This window comes from Danio rerio, chromosome 3, assembly GCF_052040795.2.
Source record: "Danio rerio strain M-AB ecotype USA chromosome 3, GRCz13ab, whole genome shotgun sequence".
Taxonomy (NCBI): Eukaryota; Metazoa; Chordata; class Actinopteri; order Cypriniformes; family Danionidae; genus Danio; species Danio rerio.
The window spans coordinates 56,385,990-56,399,385 of record NC_141023.1 but is presented as its reverse complement, the minus strand read 5'-3'; the positions used below and the strand labels follow the sequence as shown (position 1 = coordinate 56,399,385).

At 37.1% G+C, this 13,396-nt stretch overlaps 1 protein-coding gene across 4 annotated transcripts in view; it reads right to left on the bottom strand.

Moving 5' to 3' along the window:
• Nucleotides 1-13,396, bottom strand: part of brd4 (bromodomain containing 4) — a 111,542-nt gene that overhangs the window by 84,980 nt on the left and 13,166 nt on the right. For 2 of the 4 annotated variants that reach the window (XM_087243161.1, NM_001111281.3), the window contains exon 2: nucleotides 1,204-1,352. The exons of the other annotated variants lie outside the window; for them this stretch is intronic. The gene's annotated coding sequence lies outside the window, so the exon portion shown is untranslated. The remainder of the gene's footprint in view (nucleotides 1-1,203; nucleotides 1,353-13,396) is intronic. 4 annotated transcript variants of the gene reach the window in all.

Below are 13,396 nucleotides of genomic sequence, written 5' to 3'. Positions count from 1 at the left end.
TTTAATGTACACAAACCAGGATTGAAGCATCTTTTTTATAATTGCAGCTAAGGTAAAAAAGATGGTAAAATTGCTGTAATTCATTACAAACTGTTTTAAACACTTTTTAAACTTGTAAAAAATCATTCTTGATCACATCTGATGATGATTGATGATCACAGCTTTGCTTTGTTCACGTCCAGACTTGTGTATATGATTTTATGCGTTACTGTGGAACGGTCAGTCAATTAAGCGGGCTGTCAATTAACCACACTCCTACGACACATTGCGGTGGGCCCCAAGATGGGAGGGATTTGTGTCCCATTTTAACAACAGGAAATTTTTAAAAACAGGAAAAAACAAGACTAATGCTGCGGTCACACAAGTTTGTGTGTGCGCAATTCTGTTGTATGGCGCTGCGAAAATTGGCAGGATTAAATAAGATAATTAGACATTAAAAAAGCGAGCGATAGCTCTATGTTTAAAATTTCTGTGGTTCAGAGGTCATATTTCAGGTCAAAGATTCACCAAGCTTGAACTTTGCAATGCAGCGAACTGCGAAGCTTGTCACACGAGCTTGCGTTTCCAGTCTGACGCATTCGCATGCATATGATTGTCAGTCTATGGGGAGAAAGTTTATTGAGACCGTAGCTTTATTGTGTTTATTTCACTCCAATATGACCGTGGACACACTCTACCTACAAAAAGTCCTGTCCAAACAGCTTACAAAAAGACTATTTTCATCATAGGTGCCATGATAAGCAAAGCCATAATAAAATGCTTTTTTAGCTGATGCTGTTTTGTAACCAATGTAATGTAGTGTGTAAAATGTTTTTGCCTTTTAAAGAACAGAAAAAAAAAAACATTACTATGAATACACTGGGCTCTTCATAAAAAGAAAATAATACGATTTAAAATCAAAACTTTTTAAATATCTGTATTACTTCTTTTGATAGATTTAAAGCATAGCATTCATTCGCATTTTTCATTTTGCCGTTGTATCAATACAACCCTTGAAAACAAAAAGTAAATAATCTTGCAGTGAAATATCATCAAGGCATCCAGACTTCAGGGATACGATCAAACAGACACAAAGCCCTCCTCCGACACTTCTAATAAAGCCGTTCGCCTATTTGCCAGACATTATTTACACATTAAGCTTTTATTAGCTTCCAGGAATTATGACAGGCCTGAACGGAAAGTGCTGTCAGGTTATTGACTCACATTTTCGTCTCTGGTGTGAAGAATCTCTTATCTGAGCACGCACATCTTCTCGGGAAGCACTCCGCAGAAGAGCTGCTTTGTTGCGGTCCAGAGAGAAGTCACCAGCTCAGTCGCAGGCTACAAGCTGATCACACGGTAAGAGGCCACTACTGTAGACAGAGAGAGAGAAAGGGAGAGATGAGGGACTTGTTTGAAGTCTCTACTCATTTGAACAGCACACTCACACACAGCAAGCACACTTCACCTGAAACTCTCGCGCACTGATATCTAACTGGCTGCAGGTTTTCCTGATGCCTTTTATGGCTCATTTCCAATGAGCAGTACAGGTCAGTATAGTACTATTTCCATTTCTACTGTCAAAAAGTGTAAATTAGGGATGGTTAGTATGACCAAAACAAAATATAGTTATTCAATTAGGTTATTTAAAAAAAAAAGTTATAATAAAAAACTTAAACATTAAAATTAACGATTTTCATTTATTTGGACTTTGATAAATGTAGTAAGGGTGTCACGATCCTCCAAATCCTCGATTCGATTACATTTTTGATTCTAAAGGCACGATTTGATTTTCGATTATGAATAATTAATAAATTAATGACCAATTAATTATTTGTAGCCTACTGTTTAAACTACCAGACCTGCATGGTCTTTGTTTTACCGATAAACAAATCATACAGTAAATGAATAAAGGCAAGTTACACACATAATTACCACCTGTCAATCACTTTTTCTGCGGGACTCGTGAATAGGCAGTGATCTGTGTCGTTATAATGGAGTCGGTAAAAAAAAACGCACAACCAACAGGAACCAGCCAACAGTATCTGAGGTGTTCACTAAAATGACTAATCACAAGTGAGTGAAAGATTGAAGCAGTCCTCTGACTGCCTGGACCTGCTGTCTCAAGCTCATATGGCTGTGTGTGCGTCTGTGTCTGTGTGGTCACGTGATGTTTCAGAGGTAGAGAGGAAGGAGGGCTGCTCAGAAATGCTACACACCAATGTGGATGTCAAATCGTTGTCGTTCTAAAATGCCATTTAAAAACAAAGACAGTGTAAACAGGGCCTGAGTGTGAACTTTTCGCGAGTGGATTTGCAACGGGGGTGGCGGAGGATCGCGATGCCGGTGTTGTCTATCGGACGAACCGTACGTAATACGTACATAGCAGAGCTTGCAAAACTGTGTTTTTTGTCGACAACATGAACGTTGTCAACATAACTCACTGGAAATCCAAAATGCTTACACACAGGCGACTTCATTGAAAGAGGAGAGGGTTTAAGTTCTGTCAACGGTCTCCTGCTTCTGCAGTTTAACAAGCACTTCAACAAGCCTGTTTTTTCCCGCTTGGCAAGCCAAGCTGACGTGACATGGGGGCGTGGCAGCATCGACGATTTTATTTTTTAATTCGATAATTGAAATTGAGCATAAATTTCGATCGTGACACCCCTATATAGTAGGGATGCAGTGTTTCCTCTAGGATTTTTTCCAGCTGTGGCGACAGGTCTTTTACGCAAATATACCATCTACCTATGCGTATCTCAATGACAAATGGAGAAATGGGTTAAGCGCAGTACACGTCGGGGTTGCATTTATGTAATGCTTGCGTGCTGATTTGCTCTGCTCGTGCACAAAACTTCTTGCACGCCCTCAAACACGCTGCTCAAGCGCAGAACTTCTTGTGCACTCTCAAATAAACACTGCTGAAGTGTGATTTAGTGCGTATATGTGGTGAGTATGTCTCAAACATTACCTAGATTTGCTAGGAATATTTATGAATGAGACCTACAGATCAGTATTAATGCGCTCTGAAGTAAAGTGAAACGGCAATAAACTACTCAAACAAGATAACGTTAAAGTATTTGTATGCAGAACCACAGACCTTTATCTATAAATAAAGTATAGTTATGGAAACTGTGTTTATCATAACTGAAAGCTACGTCGTGTTTGCTGGCCTCAACGCGTCGCGCACCTGTCAGTCAGTCTGTCAGCATGTCACCGTGAAGTGTTAAACACATAGCGCACAACACCACTAAGGTAACAGAAAAGTTCGCGCTGTTATAGGCCTAATTCACTTACCTTTTAATACGTTTTGGTGCGATTATCACCCACTATTAAAAACAACAACAATGAATAAATGTTTTGATTTAATAAGAAGCTGTAATGTAGCCATGGCGGGATGAATTTTGGTGAGGCGCCCCGCCATGGAAGAATGATTGTAGCAGAAACTATGGGATGCATTGAACAATATGTTTTTTTTTTGCTGATAATTTCAAACTCCTTTTGACACAGTCTTTTTTCTGTCTGAGTGTATTTGAGAAGTTTGCCACTATTAAGAATTACTATTTTTATTCCTCAGAAGTGTTCTCACTAGAGCTGGGCAATTTAGCCTAAAATCAAAATATTGATTAATTGATAATTTTAACTAGATTATGATTAATGATTAATTTTTTGCCTTCATAGTTCTGACAGGTTTTATACAGTAAAATGTGCTCATATATTACAAGTGAGAGATTTTTGAATAAAAGGGTGCATTGCGTGATTTAAAAATAATCGAAGACAACACAAACTATCCACTATCTATGAGTATTTATTGCACATCAACGTTGAACAACTGAAATTCAAACACACATTGCCTAAATCCAAGTCACTTTTTATGAAAACAAATAATTTGCCTTTAAAAACTATTTTTTTTATTGTTTTCAAGAGTAGAAAACAAGTAGTATCTCTTCTAAATAAAATAACTCTTGTATATCCTGCAAGTAATACTTGAAACTGTGCATTTTTTTTTAATCTTCTGTAAACAAATATTTTAATGTCAACAATAATTTTATTTTAATAGAAAATATGTCATCTTAAGAAATCTCTGCCGCAGCTTCCAGTCATCGTCAATGTAGCGCAAATGAGCAATGTGTACTTACATTTTTAATAGGTGCGTGGCTATGCGACTGTGTGAAGACTGTGCCGGATCCTACCCGTGCGTTCGACGCAGAAGTATAAACCAGCCTTAACAGAGCTGGGTCACACGTGATAGTGAGAGTAATTGAAAAAAAAACCTGGATAAATTAAATCAATAATAGGTTCTGAATGTCGATTACGACTACTTTAATTAATCACCCAACACTACTGCTCACATTAAATTCAAATTACATTTGTAATTTTCTGACCTTAAATAAGCTTTGTTCCAAGAAAGAAAACAATATTTATTAATATAACAGCAAACCCTAAATAAATGTCACATGGGAAACACATTAGGACCCAGTGGGAGGCTGATTTGGAGTGTTTGAATAAAAAAATAAAAGAATTTATAGAGCAGATACTGAAATTAGCTTTCTATGATTGGTGTTATATTGAAGAAGTCAATAATATGTATATTTACTTTCATTTTCCTTTTACAATGATCTATGTGAAATGGTTGCATCACAGGGCAGGCATTAGGACCTGTGGGAGGCTGTTGGACCTGATTCACTTACTGAGGGATATTGTACACAGAGTTATTCTGTACCCACATTCGCAGTTTGAAGTAATCCAAAGCATGTAATCACAGGTAATTCACCTCAGACTGCTGTCATGATCTTACAACGCGTAGTAGTCTGTGCTTTCCTCTGTAAAAACTTGCAAGTTAGAAATGGTCACTTATTTACGTAAAGCTACACATGCAGAATTTAGAAACAAAAACTAATTATGTTGACAATTTACTCCATGGCAATCATTATAGACCATAGGGAATTCACATACAAGTTAACTTTTATGCTCTGCCATGATGCTTTTTAATTCATGTCAATTGATCATGTTGCAGGGCAGCGTGATCGTTGTTAGCCTAGAGCGCCAGTTCAGTTTGTTCCGACCTTGTGTACATGTAGCTAAAACTCACTTATTCAAAGGCCGGAACAAATGAACATGCAACAACTTTAATCATAAGGTGAACACAAATCAAAAGTTTCCATCTAAAGCTCCTTCACATGACTCGACACTTATAAACCCTCGCTCCAACGGGTTCGCATGGCTCTGTCTTGCCCGCACATCATCGGGATCAAGCCAACCAATCACAGAGCTTGTCCTACGTGTTGTTGTGACATACATTTTTTTTGAGAGGTGCGCATCAGAGTAGGCGGGAGCCACAGCAAGGGCTATGCGACCGCGCCAAGGCTGCACCGAATCATATGCATGTGCTTGATGCAGAATTATAAATCAGCCTTTAGGAACACACAATGCTTTGTGGATTTATTTTACACAGAAATTAGTCAGTCTTACTGTGCATTGTTAGTAAATCGTAGAGTGCTTAGTGTGTTGACTGCATTTAATTCATACTAAAATTAGGCCTATATTGCAATATTTTAAACTGTCAAACTGCATCTGTACATATTATTCTTGCAAACAAATAGCAAATTTTTGCATGCTGCAAAACATTTGCATCTGTGTTTTACTAATAATATATATTAGGGGTGTAACAATATATCGTATTACGATTTATTGCGATGCAAAAATATCACAATATGCATCGTGGCCTTATGACGATTTTATTACGATATGACGTCCATTTTCTCTTATTAGTTGAGCTGTTTAGTTGAGTTCAGATTGCTTGAACTAGCAGTAGTAGCGTTAGTAGCAGGCCAAGATGAGTGAAGTTGAAATAAAGCATAGCTCATCCTCTCAAAGCCAGACGTCTGGCAACATTTCGATTTTACCATCATTGTTTTAGACTCGTCCGCTTTTTGACACGCATACTGGGTCAAACATAATCTTCATATTGTTTTACATACTTTTACATTACTCTGCAGTAAAAGTCCACCATTTAATAATATGTCAAATAATTTGATTACTGATGTTTATGTAAATACAATCACTGTCTTTCTCCCTAGAGTAAATCAGCATGTGCCCAAACCGACACTCCTATTTTTATGCTCCTCCGACACTCCCCCCTAAACAGAGTTAGACAAGCCCACTTTCCTGACTTTTTCCAAAGTAGAGGTGTGAAAACACCCTGCTGAAACAAGGGGGTATCATGGCCCTTTGAAGGCAGAGAAATGCACTGTCTCTGAAAGCTTGCGGCATCATCTGGCACTTTCAATAAGTACATACATGGACACCAATACTCTGATTTTAATATGATTAGGACAATACTCTGCTTAAGAGTCTAAACTACCATGTTAACAATGATTTTTGATTACCTTAAAGGACCACAGACAACTGTGCGAGAAATGCGGAGGTTTTTTCTGTCCTTTTAATGTGCGATATCGAATTTCATTAAATGAACACTCTTACACCAATCCTTACTTAATGCTCGCATCAAATACCTCAGTTTGTCATGGGGGCTTAAAAAATTTTCCTGAATGAAAGTGAAACTGCTGTTAGTCAAAAAATTACAAATTAAACATGGAAACATGGCTAGTGTGGTGACACAATGACGTTAATAGATCTCTGAACTAATGAAAGAGGGGATCATGAAAGGAACAATTAGCATAATAATACATAATAAAGCAAAATACTGTCTTAATCAGATTAAGGCAAATCATTAGATCACTGATGACCATGTAAAATTAGTTACAAGCCCAAACCCTAGAAAAAAGGAGTTCCGTAAGCTAATGTAATTTCATAATGCAAATCTCTAATTCATGCTAACCAACAATTGATCAAAGGAAATATATTAATGTAATTTAAATATATAAATTATGAATTGATGTTTACTTTAAACTTTAATTATTTTGTTCAATTACATTTTTTTTAAGATTTTTTCAAATAAAAGACTTTTCTAGAGTCATCCACCATAATTTTGTGGCTCAAAAGTATTGGTTCAGGTACCGTTTTGGCACCGGAACAGTTTTAAAAGTATTGATTTAGCACCGTTATCGAAATAATCCCAAACTATATCCAATCCTATAGTTAACTAAAGCCTAGAACATTTTCTAAAAGTCTTTCCCTTTTAATTAAATAAACATTTTACTTAAAATAAGGCTCATTTAAAATTGTATGGAAAAATTAGGCTAGTAAAAAAGGCTATATAATCATGTAAAATGATTTAAAACTAAAAAGAAACATAGAAAATGCATAAAAAACTTTAATGCTAATAAAATAACACAACCAGAAACTCCCACACACAAACGTGTAACCATAATCAAAAACCAAATAATTTGGCATTTATTGAACAACAGTACTCCACAATGACTCTCACACAGGAAGCAAACTCAGACACAAAGAAATTTCAGTTTATCTGGTCTCCCATCTATTCACTGATGCTCCCCATCCAGAGGTCACATCCTAAATGAGGCCAATGATAGAGTTGCTATGGCAACCCAAACTGTGAGGAGAGGAAAACAAGCAGACACCGAGTTCCACCCAACAACAACTCAGGCTCAACCATCACTGTGAAGTTACGACCGCACAGCAAACAACTGATCTGAGCACATGAAGACAACACAAAACTAACACTTGTTTGTGCTTAACCCCGATCACCTGACCTGACCCCTTTACCACTATCACTGTGCACTTTGTGCACATTAAGGACTGTGTACACAATCACACAGTGAGAGTCCGAAAGGTTACAGTCCTTGTGTGCAAGTAATTCTACTTAAGCAGAACAAGTTCGCCAGTTAAACTCATTACATCACTAAACGCTTTAGAGGAATGAGACGCTCTCGTCCCCTATGATTAACAAAATCACACCATGCAGACACCATGAAAGTGAAAAATTGTTAGAGGGATGAGTCACAAACATACTGTAAATTTGAGAGTAGAAATGGGTGTTATGGACTTACTTATAATTATATATAATAAAATTATATCACAATATTTCCTGGTAAGTATTGCAATATCGTTAATTTTGACAATAATTCATATGCATCATCAATTTTTAGGGGGTTTTCACCTTATTATTAGGACACAATTAATATTGGGACAGGACAGTGGAGGCTTCAAACAGGAAAGTTTTGGGGTAGAGAGATGAAAGAGGTCGGCAAAAGACCTCGACTCGGGAATCAAACTCAGGTCACCACGAGCACCATGGTGATTTATGTCTGCACGCTTAATCACTGGGTTACTGGAGCCAACATGTTTCAAAATTTTAAAGATGTGGTGCAACACAGTGGCACTTTACACCCTGTGTGTGACCTTTCTGAGTCTTTAAAATAGGGGTGTGAAAATAGTTTCTTCGATGCAACGCTTTGCAGATGCAGACAATCAGTATCGATTCAGTAATAATATGGATGCAACAACAAATCGATTGAAGTGATTAAAATGGATTACTAAAACATTGGCAACAAATTTTATAATCGATGTCATGTTGCGGAACGCAGAGGTGTTTGATTATTAAAACAACTTAAGTTGAACGTATAGCGGAGTGAACACTCTGCCTTCCTCGCGCACTGATGCCAGCAGAGTTCAGCGCCTCATAGACAAGACAAAAAAAACAAGCAGAGGAAACATTAGAGGAAAGATATGGCGAGAAAGGGAGCAACAGCAGGGGAAATCACTACAGAATCCTACGGTAATGTCCCTGGTACTGCAGTTTACTTGTTAGCAGCCAGACAAGCATGACGTGAAAAGCTCAAACTGAGTTTCAGCACGTTGGCTGGCTCTGAGCCAGAAAAAGACATCTCATATTATTACAATTATGCAGTGTTTTAAACCAACCAATGCTTATTTTATGTTTTAGACATGTAAAATAGACACAAGTACTAGTGAAACAATACATTTAGAGTTTGTAAAACACACAAGAAAGTCTATGGAAGTCTAACAATCCATTCAAATATAATTTGCCGATGTGAATTATTCATATCAGATACACGTAGTGAAAGTAACTATAAGCTATAGTTAAATATAACAGCCATATAACATATGGCTATAACAGTAACTATAAGCTAAGCTAAATATAACAGACAGTTGCTTGCATGCATTTTGGGAGCAACTGGTGAATTAAGGTGCTGAATCCTGCGCAATCTGCTTTTATAAATGACGAACATCAAAATAAAAGGGATACATCTGTCATACAGCTCTACTGTGGCTGCGGTGTCACAAGACAAACATGACTTGTCGCCACGGAAACATTAAGGGTGAACGTTCTAAAATAATGATCACCTAACAAAACTCACCAGGGACCAGAAAAATCTTTTAAAGTCACCAGTGAAAGAGTTAACAACAGAAGTAAAGCAGCAGTGGCATAGTTACTTTGCACTTTGCTTTGCAAGACTAAAGACATGTTTTTGTCCACTTGTCTTTTTGTATCATTAATTTTTCCATCTGTTGTCATGTATAGCTGCACTGTAAAAAATCTTGTCTTACTTAGCCATTATGTCTTGTTTACAGTCCATATATTAGGGGTCACAAAATTAATAGTTTCTTCGGTGCAACGCGATGCAGACACAGACTATTCTGTATCCGTTTAATCATAATCAAAACCAGTTATTAGGTGCTGATGTCATTTATCTCATATGCGTGTGTATCTCATATCTCATGTGTGTGCATTAGGTCACATTCACACACTGTGCGCTCAGAGAGAAGGGCACACACATCTAAAGTCATCTTAATGTGAGCGCTTTAATGGTCAAATAGGTGTCAAAACGCGGCGTTAAGTGATTATTCATATTAACCCTCATTTGTGTTATAAACCAGTTGAGAATAAAATTCATGTGCAAGAGAAACCACTAAGTGACAGTGACGCAATATTCCTGCTGTCGCCAGTTTCCATCATTATTACTTAAACAACAAAAGAAGAAAAACACTCATTGCTCTTGACTGAAGGACTGCTGTAGCTAAAGATTTATTCTTACAGTGAGGATGCTTAAACACAGTTTGTTTCATATTTTTATTCTATTGTATTCATTTCTCTTATTTAAAGGGAGGAAAATAACTGTGCATAAATAGTTAAAGTCAGAATTATTAGCCCTCCTGAATTTTAGCAACCCTTTCCCCCCAATTTCTGTTTAATGGAAAGAAGATTTTTTTTCAACTTATTTCTAAATATAATAGTTTTGACAACTCATTTCTAAAAACGGATTTCTTTTATATTTGATATGATGACAGCACATAATATTTTACTAGAAGTTTTTAAAAATATAAGCATTCAGATTCAAAGGAATAATTAGGGTAATTAGGCAAGTCATTGTATAACAGTAGTTTCTACGGCAGAAAAATGAAACAAAATTGCTTATAGGGGCTAATAATATTGACCTTAAAATAGGTTTAAAAATATTTAAACCTGCTTCTATTCTAGCCAAAATAAAACAAATAACACTTTCTCCACTTTCTTTTTCTTTATAAAAAAATAAAAAACATTTCACAGCAGCAATAATAATTTTGACTTCAACTGATAATCGTTTTGAATAATCATTTTTACAATTATGACCAAAATAATCGTGATTATGATTTTTTTTTTCCATAGTCCTAATACAGATAAGAGTGCGTATCTGCATAGCGAGTTACCAGTACCGTTTATCAGTGTCACTCCTTGTCATCGGTGAACAGCACCAGAGCATTAAAGCCAATCGCAGCCCTTTCTGTAGAACGTGTGACCAATTATAGGGGTGCACCTTGATGCACAGAGATGTAGAATTAAACCAAATTGCATAATACGGTTCGGCATAATAATCTGCCGAACTGTGAAATCAGTGTAGGTTCACACCTCCACTTTAAAATCTCACCACAAGCAATCGTACAGGTGCGGATACATCTTTACCAGCTCTGCTACTCAAGTCTCCATTGTATTTATGTTGCTAACTTGTTGTTTTGTTAGATCTTTTTCTCCTGTCTGACCTGCATTGATATGAGATGCAAATCATAATAAAAGCGGAATTTCAGAACATACCCACTGACTGCATAATAGTCACAGACCAATGGTAGCTGAAAGGTGTTTAGCAGCCAAATCAAACTCTCCCAAAAGTTTGGCGTTTCGAACTGCCTGAACAAACTTCACTATAGCAGGATTTTGTTTTTAAATGACATAATTTGACATCATTGTTCGATTACGTTTGAAGTCTACCAGGGCATTAAATGCTTAATTCCATGTTTACACTTGATAGCAAAACTAAAAGACACAATTTTTTGCCCTCCTAGTTCAAAGTCTTGTACAGTAAACACTAAGGGTGTCACGATTCTCCAAATCATCGATTCGATTACATTTTTGATTCTAAAGGCATGATTCGATTTGATTTTCGATTATGAATAATTAATTAATGACCAATTAATTATTTGTAGCCTACTGTTTAAACTACCTGACCTGCATGGTCTTTGTTTTACCCATAAACAAATCATACAGTAAATGAATAAAGCCAAGATGCACACATAATTACCACCTGTCAATCACTTTTTCTGCGGGACTCGTGAATAGGCAGTGATTGTGTCGTTATAATGGCGTCGGTAAAAAAGACGCACAACCAACAGGAACCAGCCAACAGTATCTGAGGTGTTCACTAAAATGACTAATCACAAGTGAGTGAAAGATTGAAGCAGTCCTCTGACTGCCTTGACCTGCTATCTCAAGCGCATGGCTTTGTGTGCGTCTGTGTCTGTGTGGTCACGTGATGTGCATTTTCAGCGGTAGTAAAGGAGGGCTGCTCAGAAATGCTACACGCCACTGTGGATGTCAAATCGTTGTCGTTCTAAAATGGCATTTAAAAACAAAGACAGTGTAAACAGGGCCTGAGTGTGTACTTTTCGCGAGCGGATTTGCAACGGGGGCGGGCGGAGGATTGCGATGCCGGTGTTGTCTATCGGACGAACCGTACGTAATACGTACATAGCAGAGCTTGCAAAACTGTGTTTTTTTGTCGACAACACGAACGTTGTCAACATAACTCACTGGAAGTCCAAAATGCTTACACACCGGCGACTTCATTGAAAGAGGAGAGGGTTTAAGTTCTGTCGACGGTCTCCTGCTTCTGCAGTTTAACAAGCACTTCAACAAGCCTGTTTTTTCCCGCTTGGCAAGACAAGCTGACGTGACATGGGGGCGTGGCAGCATCGACGATTCTATTTTTTGATTCGATAATCGAAATTGAGCATAAATTTCGATCGATTTCGATTAAAAATCAAAATCGTGACACCCCTAGTAAACACACTCCACTATTAAATGTGTGGTTTTATTTTCAAATCAAAGAGCACATTTCTTTGTGATATTAAAACAGTTGAAGGAAACCAACTATTTATAGTACTTTGTTGAATATTTTAAAGAAATAAAATCATGGTACATTTTTTAAAACAAAGAAATCTTTTATGTGAAAAGGCACATTTCAGTGACAAAACAAATAAATATTGGCATTCCTCAAGCAAAAAATAACCAGTGTAGGAAAAAAGATTTATAATAACCAACACCTCCTCTAAACAAGTGTTTATAAGACAGTACCCTACACATTTAAGTCATACTATTTAAAATCATAAAAATAACTTAAAAAGTCAGTTAAATTATATTCCATTTCTCATTTTGTATTGAATAATTTGATGATGCTTTATTTGTTCTTGGAAATACCCAAGCACTGGCCTTTGAATTGGAGCCTTTCCTGCATCTAAAGCATGGTTTCCGCTACAATCATTCTTCCATGTTGGGGCGCCAAGCCAAAATTCATCCCACAACGGCTACATTACAGCTTCGCATTCAAAACATTTTATTTTTTAATAGCCGGTTATATTTGCTCCAAAATGTATTAAAGGGAAAGTGAATTATAAAAGCGCAAACTTTTCTGTAACCATAGTAGTGTTGAGCGTCATTTGTCTAATTCTTTACGTGTCGACTGACTGACTGACTGCCTGGCTGGATGACTAGTGCGTAACTGTACGTTTACACCGAAAGCGGCGAGAGCGTCCCTGGCGACAACGCTCTCTGCCTTCAGCTCCTGCGGCGAGAGCGTCAAAACTCGCTACATTGATCTCATATTTAAAGGAACTGTTGCAGCATATCAGTTACATTCCTGCATAAAACATGTTTCTAGCGTGAAAAGTTGCGCACTTCTTATCAAATTCATACAACAATGGAAGATCAAGTTGCGTGTGGTGTGGCTTTGCTCTTTTTATCCAATATGTGTCCATACGTCTGAAATATCCTGAAGCAGCAGTACTGTTTTGTACTGTCACATCGCGTGAGATTCCCGCTTTTTTAAGATAAATTTATATAACATTAATGAACATCAGTAACTCGCCAGTAACTTATTTAATGTATGTTCCTGTAGGAAAAAATTGTAAATAATTGGAAATCCGGCGACCGCAATTATCA